This window comes from Harpia harpyja, chromosome 2 (assembly GCF_026419915.1).
Source record: "Harpia harpyja isolate bHarHar1 chromosome 2, bHarHar1 primary haplotype, whole genome shotgun sequence".
NCBI classification, from domain to species: Eukaryota; Metazoa; Chordata; class Aves; order Accipitriformes; family Accipitridae; genus Harpia; species Harpia harpyja.
Genome location: NC_068941.1, coordinates 39,936,277 through 39,955,143, shown reverse-complemented (window position 1 = coordinate 39,955,143; position 18,867 = coordinate 39,936,277). Strand labels below are relative to the sequence as shown.

General features: G+C 39.8%; 1 protein-coding gene across 1 annotated transcript in view; it reads left to right on the top strand.

The window, feature by feature from the left end:
• SH3D19 (SH3 domain containing 19) overlaps positions 1-18,867 on the top strand; it is a 116,803-nt gene that overhangs the window by 1,540 nt on the left and 96,396 nt on the right. The window contains exon 3 of the mRNA XM_052777063.1: positions 18,570-18,712. The gene's annotated coding sequence lies outside the window, so the exon portion shown is untranslated. The remainder of the gene's footprint in view (positions 1-18,569; positions 18,713-18,867) is intronic.

Genomic DNA, 18,867 nt, shown 5'->3' with positions numbered 1-18,867 from the left:
GGTATTCTCGATGAGCTCAGGAAGTGTTCTCTCCAAATGCTCCATGTAATTAAAGAATAGTTTACTAAGACTACTAACTAACTAGATCCACACAAACTAACTCACGCCTAGGTATGCCAGAGTTAAGATTTCCCAACCCAGGACAAAACCAGCATCCAAAAATCCAGTCAGAAATAAAACTGATCTAACCTGAGTCAGGTTCCTCCACTTAGAAAAACTGGAAGAATCATTGGTTCTTGTAAAATACCTTGACACATGTTGAACCTAAATCTAAGCTTTAAGGAGCAGGGGAACTGCCATTTCCAGAGACTATAATTCCTGCCTCTTATGCTGTCATTTATTGTTTTCAGAACTGCAAGATGAAATATTAGTTTGACATAATTCTTTATTGCAAATGGTATGGTAGAAGTGCTCAGCAGAACTACTAATGTCATCCCCCTCATAATCTGAATCCAGAATCTGTTACCTAGATGTCTGGGTGTGCAGGTCTCTTGTTGGAGATGTGAGTTCCTCCATTAGATCTGGTATTTCTTACCGTTCATTCAGGAAGCAGCTTCCCTGTGCTGCTATAGAGCTTGGGTACACAGGTGGGTGGCATTCAGTGGCTGCCTAGGATGGCAGAGCAGAAGCCAGCTTGGGAATTTAGTAAAATTGTCTAGAGGACTTTAGCAGAAACTGAGAGGATACTTCTGTTTAAATTGTTTGGTCTCAGAAGCATGGGAACTGTCAGCCAGCACACAGATGAAAGATGCCCTTTGTGTGAAACATCTCATCATAAGCAGATCATTAAGGAGTGAGCCTCTGAAACAGTGCCTGTTATGGATGCTGATATAATCTATTTCACTTCTTTCTATTGCTGCTCTAAGCATTTTAAAAACACTCCATAATTATTTTTCCTGTGATAATTAGGCTGAATCCGAGATAGCTGTCCCTTTACATCCCTATCTCTTAATCATTAGATAAGCTGTTCTATCACACGGAGTTAGAAGAGATGGAAGTGTAAAGATGACTTATCACAAGCTCCCACTAATCCTCCTACTGGCCATCTTTGTTCTGAAGGCATTCTTAGCTACTAAGAAATACTTCACCCAGGTATAAGAGTAAGAAGCATAACGCTTGAACCCAAACATAATTGACTGACAGGATAGTTGCAAGTAGTAAAGGTAACACAAGATTTAACAAACAGCATTTGCCAGTCTTGAATGTTGTGTCATCAGTACAATTGTGCAGGGCCTCTAGTGAAGTTTAAGCAATAATTACAACTAAGTTTGTATTTATAGTAGTTAGAAAATGTAACAACATGTATGCTCATACTTTTGGTCACCAGCTTTGCTCCATGGAAAGCTCTGGCTTTCTAAAGAAATCCAGAAAGTTTCTGCTTTCTGTGACCCAGGGGCATGCCTGCAGCATCAGGAAAAAAAAGTATCTCTACAGATACCCTAAAACCTTCACACTAAGAAAGAAAAGCACTGTACTTTAAATGCTTATGCAAAACCATTGTTTACTTCTAGCTAAATCATATTTCATCTGAATGGTGTAAACCACACTTACCCCTTAATGTTCAAAGATGTCCCCAAGCTTTTTTGAGGTACGGTTTTGCAGATATTTTGTTTCAATGCACAGTTTACAATGTAGTACCATTCTAAAATCATTAGTATGTGAAAGATAAATGTTGTATTTACATGGATAGAATCCAGACACTTGGCTGGAGTGGTAACTAATAAAAATATTTATACAGATTGGAAATCAGTATGTTAACTTTAAGTGCTTAAGCAATACAATGAATACAAGAAACCTCAGATTGCTAAGAAAAAGAGATAATGAATTCTAAAATGTCTGTACTTTGATGAACAGAAACAACTTAAAATATTTTGTAATCTATCTTAACTGGTGTTTGTTGATTTACTGGTGTCATGACAACTCTTTAAACAAAAGGAAGTTTGTTAAAGAAGTTCTATAACAGGATTTAGTTAAAAAGACTCACCTTTGACCATTATAAATTAGTGATTTACGAGAGAAACCAAAATAAGTTCACTGCCCCTTTAACAAAATTATTTTTCCTCTTTAAAACCAGATTTGGTTATCTATGATACATTGTAAGGGCCTGACACTAATTTTGAGAATAAGTTAATTCACTCTGCTCCAAAAGTCAGTCCACTCACAGTCTGTAATTTCTCATATGCTGTAAATCGGCACAGGTCAGCACTGCTATCAAAAGAAGTAATCTTGCCTTCCTCCACCCATTCTGTCCCCGTTTACACTTCCATCTTCCTTGATGCAGTCAAAGAAAATCTATGCAGCTGTTTAATAAACGAGATCAGTTCCCTGACCCAGATTAAAATTATCCCCCCCCCCTTTTTTTTTTTTACAGTTAACTTTAACATGGATCAGTTCTTTGATCTGCTTCACCTGCCACCACATAAATCCTTACCCTGGCACAAGAGAGGGAGCAGCATGAGGGCAGGAACAAACTGGGGCACCATAAATTAACATAAAGAATATGTGAAGCTGAAAGCATGATTCCAAAAATGTCTTTTAGCAGATAGGCATCTAGAAACAATTGTGCTCTATCCTATTGTTCCTGAGGTTTTTTTCCTTGAGAATCTGTGTCTAAAGCACATGCTATAATATATCCTCTGCATTATCTGAGAACTTGCCTTTGTCCTCTCCAGATACTCTCTTTTTCTCTTTATGCTTTGAAAACATAGAGCTGAACCCTGTACTTGTGCTGTAAATCCTTCAAGCTGTGTACTTGGGGACGAGAGGGGCAGCTGACAAAAAAAAAAAAAAAGCCTCCCTTCTCACAGAAACAAGACAAAACCTCCTTCCTTCTCTGTAGGCTGCTACTGTTGCTGGGTAGTTGCAGGATAGAAAATTTTTCATTCTCTCATAGATTTCTTCCGGATTTGCTGAACCATCCCTGCCAGCAAAGATTTATGTCTGGACCCTAGCAAATCGCTTACCTTAAGAATACAGCTGAAGGATATTTAACAAAACTATATCCCTAGAGGATGAGTAGCAGTAGACTCTTTAAAGGCTCATCATCCTCCTTTTCTAATTACGAGTTATACGCCAAGGTCCAGTGGGATCTTTGGCCAAGAACTACATAACACATTTCTTAATGAAAATTAGGTTATCAGCATTATTCTGCTTTTCTGGTTATACAGACTGTGATTATAGTGAATGTGGTGTTTAAGCAAACAGAGCCAAAGCTACTCTTCCATAACCTATAACTTGCACACATGTCACATGACAGTCAATAGTGGAAGAACATCCACATTTTCTATCCCTGCCCCCTCAATAGTCACCTCTGACAATCTGGATTTAACAATTTAATTATCTCAGGTTTTTAAAAAAACCCAGAATGTTGTCAGTTCATTAGTAGGGAAAATTTTAGTAGACCACAATCCACTACTGAACACTGGCTCAGATACAAGGCCTCCTCCCAGCTAGTTACAATGCAATCTATGTAAATTCTTTAGAGAAGCACTTGCTTATTAATAGCTATACAGTATTCTTCCTATTTTCATAACACCTCCCTTAGTTTTCACCAAAGCCCTCCCAAAGTCACGCTTCTGTCTGCTTTCATAAAACCTTCCACTTTGTCCTCCTGATAGACCATGTTTTTGGTAGACTCTAATAACTGAGCTACTGACAATGGGAAATAGGTTACCTGCGATATGGGAAAATCCTGCAGTCTGTGTTGCATGAAGCCTATCTTCCAGATATGAAATCAGAAATACTGGAATTTTTAATTTTTTTTTCCCCTGAACTAACATGAATTTGCACCTGCTGGAAATTGCTACTGAAGGGGGAGGAAAGAAAATGTCATACTGTATGAGCCCACTGGTCTCTGGATAGTACTACTGTCCAGCTGCGTGCCTGGGAAGATGCAGAGACAAAACAGGTGATGAAAGATCATGTAAGTCTGCATGCCTCTCTTACACCACTTAAAATACAATGAAATATCATTAAGTAGCATTCTTGTGAGAGTATATGAATACTGATTTCCTCTATGAATGGACCAGTACTAGCCAGGAGATGAACCATTCAGCTGCTAGGCAAAAAATCTATAGTGAATCAGAGAGTAATTCTTAGTAGTGTTTTGTTCCTCTGCATGGGCTTTTTTGTTCCTTGCTTAGGTCTGGAATAAAGTGATTCTTCACCATTGTCAGATATTTTGTGAAGTCAGTAGGTGTTACTTTCTACAGAGAAAATAAGAGAGAGAAATAAGACTTGCAAAGGAGGAGAGCTTCACTCTGCATTTCTTGCACACAATGTACAGAAAGATTTTTTTTCCCAGAAACTCAGTTGTTTTTAATGGTTTACATTGCAGCTTTACTTCCCTTCAGAGTTTATGGCTGTTAAGAGTCATAAATATAACGTAGTTAATTGAGAGAAGTCTTTACTTAATCTTTTGAAAAATTGTTTTTCATTTTTTGCCAATGATGACTTTACTCATGCCAAATAAATACTCGGTGCAAAAGAAAAGCTGGGCACCTATCTTTGTGTGAGATTAATTACTTGAAATGCTCAGAGTGGGCAGTTGGAGAAAGACTCTCAGGAAGAGACTGAGAACAGTCAAGACAAAACCTCCAGTATGACAGACACAAGGCCCCACATTTTAAGGTCCCTCCTTGTTCTGCAAGGTATTCAATAGGAAGTTTTACTGAAATCCTCAGCAATTTGCTGAATTGGAGGTCAATGGCCATTTGGAGATTTGGGGTCAAATAACAGCATTAGTAAGTGCCTAAAATTCTTTGAAATAAAATCCTGTTGGGATTTGTTCAAAAGCATCTGGCAGGTGAGAAGTGCTCTTAACCCTTTGCATTTAAAAATCATTGGATAAAATGCACAGACAGTATAAGGATCAAATACCAGGCTCCAAGTCTCCTTGAGTTCTTAGGTGCTAGCTGGTACAATCATGCTCCTCTTGCTTGCTCTTCCCAGGCTTGTGCTCTTTGCAGCATAGTACCCCAGCTTCAAAAGACTCCCCAGTTTCCCACTTGGTGTAAATTGATGGGTAAGAAACATGCTAGGAAGGAAAGGTGAATTTGAATTTCTTTGGCTGAGTTAAAACTAATCCATGCTCTTTTATTTTGTAGGCAAATGATCTATTAATGAACTATTTCTAGGGCCAACAGCAGCTCCTCAACAGATGTGTTTTGAAGACAGCTCCCTCCAGTTCTAAGAGTGGTTTCTAGATACTGGGCGCTAACTATAAAAATCTTCATTCATAGCCCTAATTCATACACAGAATCTCTAGAGAGGACAGGATTACAGTTACACTCTTATGTATTGCATAGCCCTTTAGCTAGCTCTAAGCAGCTCCCTGCTCAGTGGAGACTTCTTGGATGGCCTTTGTAAGGGGCTTAGTTCTCCCCATGCACTTCATGAAGGACCTGTAAAGCAGGTATGAATTTCACTCTAACATGTGAAAGTTAGGCAGTGCCAGCACTGTTGAAACCTGGCCATTAACTGTCTTGCTGAAGGCAAAACAGAGAACCAGAAATTGTTAGAATTATGATTCAAAGGAATTTGTCTTTCAGCTGCCTTTTTAGGGTATTTCTGTTGAGTTGTTTTGCTATTCCTATTTTTCCTTATATTTCTCTCCCCATAATGAGATTCTGTAGTATTTTACTTGCATTAAGGGAAACTTGCATATGGTTGCCATCCACCTATACAAAGGAAAAGAAAACAATGCGTGCTTAGTATCCTAAATAGATTAGATTATATAATGAAATGTTACTAATTTTGAACTTGGACTGTTACAGTTCAAGAAATATTGCCTAACTGTACAGCATGAGTTATACACACTCGTCTCTGAGAATTCAGTTATAGTTTGCACACCCAAGAACTTGTATATTTACAGAATATAAGCTGCCAGATACTAGTGTCTTGAGATTCTTTATCGTAAGAAATTATTTGTTCAAGTTCAAGCTTGACACCCTTGTTTAAAAAAAATATCATTTTCAGGGAATATGTCCTTTAACATGTAGTCACTGGCAATTGCAATCCTGATGGAATTCAATGTTTTTCATTTGTTGGCCCTGGCAGCTGTGCATTAGTAAAATAAATAAATTAAATAAACAGCAACATCTGTTCCAGTCACTAGAGGCTTATTGCTGGAGTTATCTGCATCGGATGGGAGGAGAAGCTCTGTAGAGGAGCTCGGCTTTCCATAGCAGAGATTAGTGGAATCACTAGGAATAAATATGTAGAATTGTGTGACCTGTGGGAAATATCTCACCTGCCAAATGATGACACTAACTAGTATTAAAGTCTGACGTCCTCTAGCATCTATTCTGTATTATGCATATGAGTAGGAATCCCAGTATATTCAAAAAGCTAATATGGTATCAGTCTGTATCTTATTAAAAAGAAAATCTGTGGTGTAGCTGAGAACCTAAGCCTGTAGGTTTTTTCTTTTAGTTCATTATTCTTGGCTCCAGAGTATACATACTCTATAGATGTATATGAATAGTATAAATGTGTGTGTATATATATTTATGAATATACACATAATTCTTTGTGTGCATGTGTATGTGAGTGGGACTGGATAACACTGGATAAAGATGCAAAATAAATTCTTAATCAACCAGACACATGTAACTTGCCAATTCCATGAAAATAATCTGGGAAAGTAGTATAGAGCTCTAGGAAAAAAGTGGCAGAATGAACCAGAACGTTTCACTTCCTTTATTGGAATCCAGAAACTCAAATGGAAGTTGCTTATTGGGGTTGCAACCATAGCTAGAAATACATGCTAATAAATAGATATTAAAATTGGAAGGAAAACAAAATTGAAATTTATAGACTTCTGAAGATGATTGTGCTGCTAAAGTGCTATAGTTGTATAGTGCATGGTTGTTTCAATTGGCAAAATCAGATTTCTGTGAAACCATTTCTGTACTGAGTCCTAAGCATTTAAGAAAAGAATTTATTGTAGTTAATCTGTTCCTAGCCGGAGCCTGAAACTCAAAACTGAGCTGCTTTTGACAGAAGTTGCTCTCTTCTGGGAAGGTAACTAGTTGCCCACCTTCTTCTGGTTCTTGTGCAGACACCTCTTTGGGTCTAATCCTAGCAATCAGAGACTCACAGAAACACAGAATCGTTTGGGTTGGAAGAGGTTTCTGGAGGCCACCTAGGCCAAGCCCCTGCTCAGAGCAGGACCAAATAAATCAGCTTGCTCAGGGCTTTTTCCAGGACAGTTTCAAATGTTTCCAAGGATGGAGATTCCACAATCTGTTTGGGCCCTCATGTCAAATACCCCCAGTATTTGACTGCCTTCATGGTAACACAGTTGTTCCTGATACCTAGTGGGAATTTTCTGTGTTCTAACTTGCACCCATTGCCTCTTGCCCTATCATTCTGCACCTTCAATAAAAGACAAGGACACGCTGCTGACTCACATTCAGCTTGTTGTCCAACTGGACCTCCAGGTCTTTTTATGCAGAGCTGCTTTCTACCTAGCTGGCTTCTACCCTGTCCTGTTGTGTGAAGTTATTCCATCCCTGGCACAGGACTTTGCATTTGCCCTTGTTAAACTTTATGAGGTTCCCATCAGCCCATTTATCTAGGATGCAGAGGTCCTGCTGAGTAGCAGTCCTGCCCTCCAGTGTAACAGCTGTGCCCTGCAGTTTGGTATCACTCACAGACTTGCTGTGTGTGCAGTCCATCCCATTATCCAGGTCTTTATTAAAGGTGTTAAACAGTATTGACCCTAGTATCCATCCCTGCCTGAAGGCGCTGCTAGTAAGTGATGGCTAGTTGGATTTTGTACCACTGATCCTAGATAGTTTCCTGGGACCAGCAATACAGCCAGTTGCAATGCCTGGCTTCGTAGGAAAAGCAGCTGTCAGGGCCTTTCAATGCTTAATTTTAGTAAGTAGAGTCTGTGGCATCATTACTCTCATAAGCACTAGAGGGCTGTCAATGAAGTGATCTGGTTGCAGGTTTAAAGCAGCGAGTAAGCAGGAGGTAGTGGTAGTGTGAGGGCCAGTAACTGAAGCCTAGGAAGAGGTGCAGAATGCCTTGCTAGATCACTGATCATTGCAACACAGTGGTGGTAAAGCAACAGTTAAAATGGGTTCAAAGGGGAGTAAATAAAATGGAGGACAAGTCCCATTGATTGTAATTGATATTGAAAAAAGTACTCCTGGCACTTTCTTTGGCTCAGAAAGTTTCTGAACTGCTTATTGCTGGGGAGAGAGGTTAGTTAAGCTATTTTCATCCTCTTCCTGTAAGTATGTACTATTAGCTGTTGCAGAAGATGGAATATCAGGCTAGACAGACCCATCTGTGTGAGCCATTATAGAGTACTTGACTTCCATCTCTTTTCACATTAAAAACATGAAAGTATTAACAGGCTAAGTGGTAGTGAGGTAGAAGTTGAAGGAAAGAAGATGTTGACTTTGTTTTGATATCCAGGAGGAAGCTGAGAAGGTTGGAGGTTCCCACTTTCTTTTTCATCCTTTAGAAACAATTTATTGCAAGCAGCAGATGCGGAAGAGAAAGGAGCAGAATATGGACTATTTAGAGTAATTGTTACAGCTCTGGGAAGAATTCTATTTACCAGTTCTCTACTTTAAGCACTGAATGTCAGCCAAGTAAGTCAGATGGATATGTGTGGGTAAAAGGGATATGTGGTAATTTGAAGGAACATGAGTATGCCAGCAAAGGCGTCTTCGACTTTGTGTGAGGGTGCTTTTCAGTTTTCAAATTATATCTCAGTCTGATAGGTAATTTTCAGGCTTGCTGCAGTGAAAATTGTTCACATGAAAGTATAGTGCAGCCTATATTTGATTACTAATTGGTTGGCATTTATCTCTCTAGTTTTGTCAATTTTGTATTACTTCTAGTCTGCAAAGAACATCAGTAATATGTGGACATCACAGATACAGAAATCAGGAATTGCAGCATGAAGATATTTATTGTGTAATAATTAAATTTGATAATTGCAGCTATTTGAAGTAAAACTATAAATGGTTCATATAAAGTAATTCTGTTTTTAAAGATAATGAGCTATAGAATTTAGTAGCACTGGGAACTAAATTCTTTAAAATTTGCTGTGGCTAATGCTTTTTTCATACTAATTTCATACTTAAAACTCCACCAGCATTAATGGAGTTAATCCTGATTTTCATTTACATAAATGCAAAGAAAGCTCAGCCTCAGTGATTTTTCACATACTGTTTCAAGTGTGCTTGAAACTGCTAAACTCACTTAATTCCACATAAAAATAAAGCTTAATGCAGAGATCTAATTGTTCTTATTTCACACATAAACCTCTATGGCAAACAACAGAACAATGATATACTGTTCTTTGACATTTTAGATTTGCAATACTCGTTCAACATTCAGAGGCTTTTTGAGCTGTATTTTTATCAATGAAAAGTCTGTGAAACCACTTAACTAAAAATTAGCTTCTATTAATGTAATCCTGTCCACTAGCTTCCATAGATGATGGAAGTACTAACTGCCTGTATCAAAAGGAAGAAAAAGCGTTTGATTTTTAAGACATAAATCAAGTCCTTCGTTTCTTAATCTTTGATCAGCTTTGCTTATATGGGCACATAATCTGACCCCCTTTACCATCTAATTTTCAACCTCTTTCCTCTCCCTCCCCTTAGTATGGAGCTTTCATCAAGGCCAGATTTATTTTTTTTTTTCTCCAGGGACTAGTCATGCCTCATTCATTTTTCTCCCTAGTGTTTAGAAACCCCGTTGCAATGTTAAACCATCAGGAAATACCCACTTCTTGGAACATAAAACGCATCCTTTTTTTTTTTTTTTTTGTTACTAGGCTGCCGCTCTATGGCCGTATGCATGAACTACAGTTTTAGTTCCACTGAAGTAAACTATTGGAGGGGTTTCTGGGAATGTGTGATAGAACATCTGGGCTTCAGGTTCTACAGCAAGAGTATGATTACCTTAAAGAGGACAAAGGAAAAGACTACCATTTCATCTGTAGGCAGCTACCAGGCTGATGTCTTAAATACATTACAGACTATCTTTTTGATCATTGATACTGTGCATAATGTATTACCCTAACATGTAATTTACCACTATGCTGCTTGCCCTGGCTGTCTAAAATAATGCTATTTTGAATTGGATTTTCAAATGAGAGAATATTCAGTCTTTTATGCCAGAAAGCAAAAGGATATGCTTTCAAAATACCCTGGCTAGGAAATCAAGTAGATGCTTAGACCGATACATGCCTGGTGTCCTTCATAAGTATGAAGTTTTGATGCTTTTGAATTTGTGCAATAACTAAGTCATGGAAGTGAATCAAAGTGTGTTTTAAATGTAGAGGCTTATATGTAGCCATACAAAGTGGTTTACAAATGGGTTAAAGGCTCATCTAAACTTTTACTAAGAATTTTTTCACTTATGGGAGGTTAGAATACGCTGCCTAATAAGTTATTATATAAGTCACTATTTTCACATCTGCTTCTGAAAATGGAGAGGATTGAAATTTAGCAGATCTGCCTTCTAGAGTACCATGAGCAAGCTGTAGATTTGTCTGCCGGTAAGCACTTCTGCTCGAATTCTACAGTGTCAAGACCTTTCAGAGCCAAAACTCATGTTGAAGAGGGTGGGAATGGCACTGTATATATGTATAGTATTATTCCTCATCCTTGGGCAATTTTGCATGTTTCCATTCAGAAAGAGGAATAAGAGCAAGCTCGAGATACATTCTTGCCTTCATTTTTAGCACACCCAAACTAACAGGAAAACTCCAAGGTTGATGGAGATCTAATTTCTCGTAGATGTTAACTTCTCAAGAACACAGTCCCTGGTTGATGTCCTGTCAGTGACTGTCAGTTACTACATAAAATATTGTAAGGGCTTCAAAATGATACTATTTTTTGTATAAACAATACCTGTCATTTGAAAGCAATCTGAAAAATTAAAGTCCAAAGCAAAGGAAATTCATTAATCCAGGTGAATAAAAGAGGTCTTATTAGCCAGAGAAGCCCAGTAGCTTGAAAACAAGCTTGAAATTTTTAATATATGTTTTCTTTTGAATATTCTCCTGTATGCACTCCTGGGTTTTTTGGAGGGCAGAGGAGAAAGAGGATTGTTAAAAATTAAACGGCTTGCTCTTACTAAAAAAAAATCCATTGTACAGTCATCCTTGATTTAAACTAAAACAGGTACTGACCTTTGGTCATGTTAGTAACATTCTTCCAGAGAATCTCTACAGCATTTTAATATTTTGTGTTAATGTAGATTAATATTATAACAAGGGACAAAACTCCCTAGAATGGTATTTTCAGGATGTTCAGCTGTAATGCACCTTTGGTTTTGAAACAGAACCTGTTCTTAAAAGTGCTAATTAGTTCTGCCAAGAAGGTAACAGTGCCTATGCCCTAATAAACCAAACTGTAATATATATTAGGAGGCTCTGAATGCCGCAGTTACATTGCCCCATTTAGGAATATTACAAGCAAAATTTACTATGAACAGGAGATTGAGAAAGAAGGAGAGATCATAAAACAGTATAAAGCAGGAGCTCAGAAAGAAATTGGATGAGAAACCGCTTGGGTATGGGAACTAAACTAGAATAAAAGAAGATAAAAAATTACCTCTTTTTCTAAAGTATTTCTGCAGCAGTCACTACAAGCACAAGCAACATAAGTGGTGTGGCTTAAAACCATACACTGAAGTTGCAAGAGACAGCATTGAAATATAATGAAAGTATTTTTAAGAAGCAGGGATGCTGACCAAATAGCTAGAGGCTGGAATGCAGAAGAAAGTGAGGCTGCCTGAAGCAGGATGCAAAATCCTCCTCTGTAGCTTATTTGTTGTAGCAGAAGCACCAAGGTCCCTAGAGTACCGATCGGTGCCGAGTACAAACCTAATAAGTGCTGCAGTGCAGCAGTTTTTGACACCTAACGCATGCAGCTGAAACACTCAAGTCTACCAGCAAGGCTAAAGAGTGAGATTTAGAGCAGTAGACAGTGAGAAAACATCAACAAATTTTCTGTTTGGTGGCACTGTGTCAGGTATATGCACAAGCAAACTATGTATGCAGAGGCATACAGCGAGCAAAAGCTAGGGTAGCTGTAGTTTGTAAGAAGTAATTTAACTGCTGATTTAAGATGGTGAATTGAACTGCAAACCAAACCAGTAACAGTCAACACAGTTTTTGAGCTGCTGTAATAAACTGAATTATTTCCTTCACATGGAGATACTAAAAATGTCCATCTTGTACAAAATGTTGTATTTTTTTCCCCCGAAACTTCTGCATAACTTAGTTGCCATTTATCACTATTTTTCTCCTGCATTCTTCCTAAATGGTTGAAAATGCCAGTGCACCATATTCCAGATACAGCTGAAACAGAGCTGCAATAGGGCTGTATATAAGATTATTTATGCTGCTGAATTCCAAATATGATCCATGGCTATTCTCAAAATGCCACTGTTTCTTTGTTTTTACAATGGCATCATGTAACAGGTCTGTATTTAGTTGCACACTTTTCACCTGTCTGGTCTGGGTCTGCTTCTGAGACAGTAGGTGTCCAAAACTGATATGTTTTTTTAAAACAAAATAACATGCCCTCAATGTTTTAGAAATGTGAAAATGTCTTAATACTACCGAGTGATCCTAATCCCGAGAAAGGGACCTTTTCCTCCCTATGCATCTAAGTTATCCACAAGGGGAAAAGGCCTATGAAACCCAATCAATCTTAGTGTCAAGACATGGAAATATAAATAACTGCTTTTACCTTATCTTCCTTTCCTCTTGTTGTTTACTAGGAATTAGTCAAACAGATTCTGTGTGTTTATTTTATCATAGTGCCCAGCTGATTTAGTTATAGCCAGAATCCTGCTGTGCCAAAACAGAAAGTGCCTAGAGGACCCAAATGTAGTTTTCCCAGTTTTCCTGTCCCTTGCCACTAAAGACCTTGGATAGCATCATTGAACTAGCAAGGTTAGAGGCCTAGAGAGGCAGAGTTAATTACCTGCTTCTGCCATCCCTGGTGAAATGCCATTTCACTTTTCTGTATTTCAGTTTCTATATGCATTGTATTTCCTTCCTCTCGTCTTTTTTTTTTGTGTCGTTGCTTTGTTTTGTGTTGGGTTTTTTCCATATTCGTTTTGACAGTAAGCTCTTCAGCGTAGGAACAGTGCATCTAAAGGGCCCACTCTGAGTTGGAAGCTCTTTGTGTTGGTATAATCACGCCAATAAATTCTTTAGTCCAGGTACTCTAGCTCACATTGTCACTTTATTTCACTAGATGTAGATCCTCACAGCACTTCTTCCTCACTAATATTCTGTTTTAGCAGGGACGAGCAGATTAGAAGGAGCAGGACACCTGCTACCACCCTTGCAAAACGGTGGAGGTCATGGTCAGATCCAATTAAGAACAAGAACTTGAGAGATACAGAAGTTAGTATCCCCTTCAGCTACCCAGTGCTCTGCCCTCTCTCACCTCAGATCAAGTTTTGCATTGAAATAATCTCCTGTCTTGATTTTGCTGCTTCGTTTAATTATCTGTACTGTTTGTACTATTTCTTTTCATGTTGTGTCTATTAAGCTACCATTTCTTTTCCTGTTGGCTTGACTGAAAAAGTCTTATCCTGAATATGCATGAAATCTAGTACAACCTTCAGGCAGTGGTGAATCTCCAATACTGTTATTTATAAAAGATATTTTGTGGACACTAAACACAGTAGTAAATTTATTGAAGTGTAAAGAGAAAAATTGCTCAATACAATGCAACATTTCAGGAGCACATTTTGGTATAGCTCTCAATCACACACACACATGAAGTTATACCATCTGTCATAAAAGAATTGAATGTGGTAAATTCTGTGAGCAGTATATAAAATCTAAGGCTCAAAAAGCTAGCCACTTCCACAGTACCAGCTCCAGGAAGCTGGCTTGATTTCCCTTCGGTCTTATATTTAACAAATTGCTGCAAAATTATGTGGGTGGTTTTTTGTTTCTCTTCAAAACACACCTTTTTGAAACTTCACTCTTTAATATTTTCTGTTCACATCCTAATGAATAAACATTCACATCTCAGAATTTACCACAGCTGGCAGAAAGTGGCAGCACTATTTGTTAGAAGAGAGGCAAAAGACTGAAATGGAAAGGCATTATTACCCCATAAATGTGATCTTATCAAATCAATCTGCAGGTCTGGAAAATTCATAGTTCTTCCATTGAATCATAGAATCATTGAGGTTGGAAAAGACCTTCAAGATCATCGAGTCCAACCATCAACCATGCCCACTAAACCATGTCCTGGAGTACCCCGTCTACTCGCTTTTAGAATACCTCCAGGGATGGTGACTCAACCACTTCCCTGGGCAGCCTATTCCAACGCCTGACAACCCTCTCAGTAAAAAAATTTTTCCTAATATCTAACCTAAATCTCCCTTGCCTCAACTTGAGGCCATTTCCTCTTGTCCTATCTCCAGCCACCTGACAGAAGAGACCAACACCCACCTCACTACAACCCCCCTTCAGGTAGTTGTAGAGAGTGATAAGGTCTCCCCTCAGCCTCCTCTTTTCTAGACTGAACAACCCCAGATCCCTCAGCCGCTCCTCATAAGACTTGTGCTCCAGGCCCCTCATCAACTTGGTTGCTCTCCTCTGAACACGCTCCAGCAACTCAATGTCTTTCCTGTAGTGAGGGGCCCAAAACTGAACACAGTACTCGAGGTGCGGCCTCACCAGTGCCCAATACAGGGGAACAATCACTTCCCTGCTCCTGCTGGGCACGCTATTTCTGATACAGGCCAGGATGCCGTTGGCCTTCTTGGCCACCTGGGCACACTGCCGGCTCATATTCAGCCGGCTGTTGACCAGCACGCCCAGGTCTTTCTCTGCCGGGCAGCTTTCCAGCCACTCTGCCCCAAGCCTGTAGCGCTGCATGGGGTTGCCGTGACCGAAGTGCAGGACCCGGCACTTGGCCTTGTTGAACGTCATACGATTGGCCTCAGCCCATCGATCCAGCCTGTCCAGATCTCTTTGTAGAGCCTCCCTACCCTCAAGCAGATCGACCCTGCCTCCCAATTTTGTGTCGTCTGCAAACTTGCTGAGAGTGCACTCAATCCCCTCATCCAAATCATCAATAAAGATATTAAACAGAACAGGGCCCAACACTGAGCCCTGGGGAACACCACTTGTGACCTGCCACCAACTGGATTTCACTCCATTCACCACTACCCTCTGGGCTCGGCCATCCAGCCAGTTTTTCACCCAGTGAAGAGTACACTTATCCAAGCCATGAGACGCCAGTTTCTCAAGGAGTATGCCATGAGAGACAGTGTCAAAGGCCTTGCTGAAGTCAAGGAAGATAACATCCACAGCCTTTCCCTCATCCACTAGGCGGGTCACCTGGTCATAGAAGGAGATCAGGTTGGTCAAGCAGGACCTGCCTTTTGTAAACCCATGCTGACTGGGCCTGATCCCCTTCTTATCCTGGACTTGCCATGTGAGTGCTCTCAAGACAAACCATTCCATAATCTTCCCCGGTACCGAGGTCAGGCTGACAGGCCTGTAGTTCCCCGGATCCTCCCACCGACCCTTCTTATAAATGGGAGTCACATTGGCAAGCCTCCAGTCCTCTGGGACTTCCCCCGTTGACCAGGATTGCCGATAGATGATAGAGAGTAGCTTGGCAAGGACCTCTGCCAGTTCCCTAAGTACTCTTGGATGGATCCCATCAGGTCCCATAGATTTCTGAGTGTCCAGATGGCGTAGTAGGTCACTAACTATTTCCTCCTGGATTAAGGGGGGTATGTTCTGCTCTTCATCCTTACCTTCCAGCTCAAGGGGTGGAGTACCCTGAGGATAACTGGATTCACTATTAAAGACTGAGGCAAAGAAGGCATTAAGTACCTCGGCCTTTTCCTCATCTCTGGTTGCTACGTTCCCTTCAGTATCCATTAAAGGACGATTATTCTCCTTGGGATTCTTTTTACTGTTAACATATTTGTAAAAACATTTTTTGTTGTCCCTTACGATAGTGGCCAGATTTAGTTCTAGCTGAGCTTTTGCCTTTCTAATTTTCTCTCTGTATGATCTAACAAGATCCCTGTACTCCTCCCAAGTTGCCCGCCCTTTCCTCCAGAGATGATACACTCTCCTTTTTTTCCTGACTCCTAGCAAAAGCTCCCCATTCAGCCAGGCTGGTCATTTTCCTCGGCAGTTCGACTTGCGGCACATGGGAATAGCCCGGTCCTGAGCCATTATGATTTCCTTCTTAAAGAATGTCCATCCCTCCTGGACCCCTTTGCCCTTCAGGACCGTCTCCCAAGGGACTCTCTCAACCAGTGCCTTGAAGAGGCCAAAGTTAGCCCTCCGGAAGTCCATAGTAGTGGTTTTGCTGACCACCTTCCTTGCCTCACCAAGAATTGAAAATTCTATCATTTCATGGTCGCTAAGCCCAAGACGGCCTCCGACCATCACACCTCCCACCAGTCCTTCCCTGTTCTTAAACAACAGATCTAGCAAGGCTCCTCCCCGGTTGGCTCACCCACCAGCTGTGTCAGGAAGTTATCTTCCACACACTCCAGGAACCTCCTCGATTGTTTACTCACTGCTGTGTTGTATTTCCAGCAGATGTCTGGAAAGTTAAAGTCCCCCATGAGGACTGCTTCAACACTGTATGTGTGTTGTGGATAATGTGAGGACTTACATGCCTAATCCAAAACCAGCTGAAGCTGGCAGAAAGACTCCATTGTTTTGATTGTAATTCTTTGGAGTATGTGTCCTCATCTACTGACACAGATTAAAATAGGCGTACAGAAATACCTGTGCCAAGCTCCTGTGCCTGCGCCTGCTTACAACAGAGGGAAAGCACTTGTATTTCTACTGTTTTTTTAAATGAGGAAAACCAATCCTGGTGTAGAAGGGAGCCCACCACATTAAGTAAACAATGCAGCAGGACTACATGAGAATTTTTACACTACATGTCTAGAAGGAGGAGGACTGAATTCACGGCCTTAGGGGAGGATAAGCAAGACTAGCTTTAAACCATCTTTGTAGTCCTCTGATTCTGGGTTGCTTGGCAGTCTGAACTGGTTTCCAACTGGTGCTGAAGTTCTGGCTCTGACAGCTCCCATTTGCCATGTTTTGCAAGAGGCCTTTGAATAAACAGCCTTTATACTCTTTATACTTTTATACTGCCACCAGCAAGGACTCCACTAACTGCAGAACACTCCAACTATCTGAGCAGGCATAAAATGGCTAGAGCATATTTGAAGACGTTTAAAGTGCACAAGAACTACTTCACTTTTATTGAGATGTCCTAAGTAATTTCTATGAGGATCACTTGCCAGCAAGCAGTGTGCTAATACAGCTCTGTCATCACTGTTCCAGTTCATCACTGAAGTTGCTCCCCAAAGTAACAGAAGAAGTGCAGAAGACACGACACTGGAGGCTGTGGTGAAACCTACACAAAACTTCCTTGTGATCAGAGTCTGGATCAGTGTGGACCATATGGGCTTATCATAAATGTGCTAGAATATTTATTATACAAAGAATAAAAATATAAACACAACTTTTTATTGTAGGCAACAAAAGAGTAATGTAACTGGGAGAAAAGTGAGGAATTAATCATAGGCATAGTTGATGGCACAAACATAAGAACTGTGATACCAAATGTAAGGCCTGAATTTCTGTTAAATAACAAACATCTCAGTGTGTCTTTACATTCTTTTTATTTCCCGGATTAAGGTATTAATGATTGGGGGGTGTTTGGGTCATTTAAAAGCCAGAAATAAACTAGAATGTACAGCAAGTTTGTCCTGACCCTCCCTTTTCTACTGCTAACCCTTGCTTCCTGGCTTTTGTGCTTCCACCTCCCCGTTCCTTAAAACTGCTTGTCCTCAGTAGTGATCACGTCACAGTCATGCACCAATTAAAAGTCTTACAAGACAGTCCCTCTAAATGGTTTCTGATTCTACCATTTCTCCTGATTCCCAATTTCTGATTCTACCATTTCTCCTGCTTCCTCACTAGCCTTTAATAAAAGTGATACTTCTGGTAGCCTCAGAATTTCCTGCTTGAAGTAAGTCTTAAAGTAGCATGTGTGTAACAGCCAGCTGACTGAAGACAGAGGTAGTATGAGAACTGGGAGGCCTTTTAGTGAATATTTTCAATATAAAAAGATTAATGTGACAGGACTCTGGAAAAAAGACATTAGACAAATAAAAAATTAAGTCCAATGGGCATAATTTTTAAACATTTTTACTTGGTTCAGTAGAACCTGTTCAGTTTGCTTTCTCAGGAGTGCCGTGAACTTCTGTTTTTCCTATTTCTTCTTGGCTCACTGTTTGTATTCTGATATCACTTTGCACAGAAAAAGATTGCCTCTTGGAGAGTTCAGTTACACATGCTGTTCAAGTGATCCTGTCAAGGATGAATGGTAATACAAATTGTCCATCCTTTGAACATGATTTGGATTACACTACAGAAATTACATGTCAATATTGGATAGAGCTCTATGGGGGATATACACAAGAAATATAGGGTTATATGTGGACATGATTTGTCATTCCCCTCCTGACACCACTCACTCTACATGCCTGTTCTTTATTTATAGGCAAGAAGCATGCTGACATTTCAATATTCCCTCAGCTCAACAGTTCAGAGTACAGTCACAGCAAGAAAAGGAACATGCGTAACCATGAATAGCCTGAGATTCATTGCACTGGATTTTCCAAGAATTTAATTCTAAATTAAAAGGTAAGCCACAATGCTAATTTTACAGGGATTTTGAAAAGGGGAGGTCAAATTTTAGGATAAAAATAAAAGATGTATGAATAGCATTCATAAGATAATGAAGAGACTGGAAAATGGCATACAAAATTCCCTTTACATTTTAGTAGTAATTATAGGAG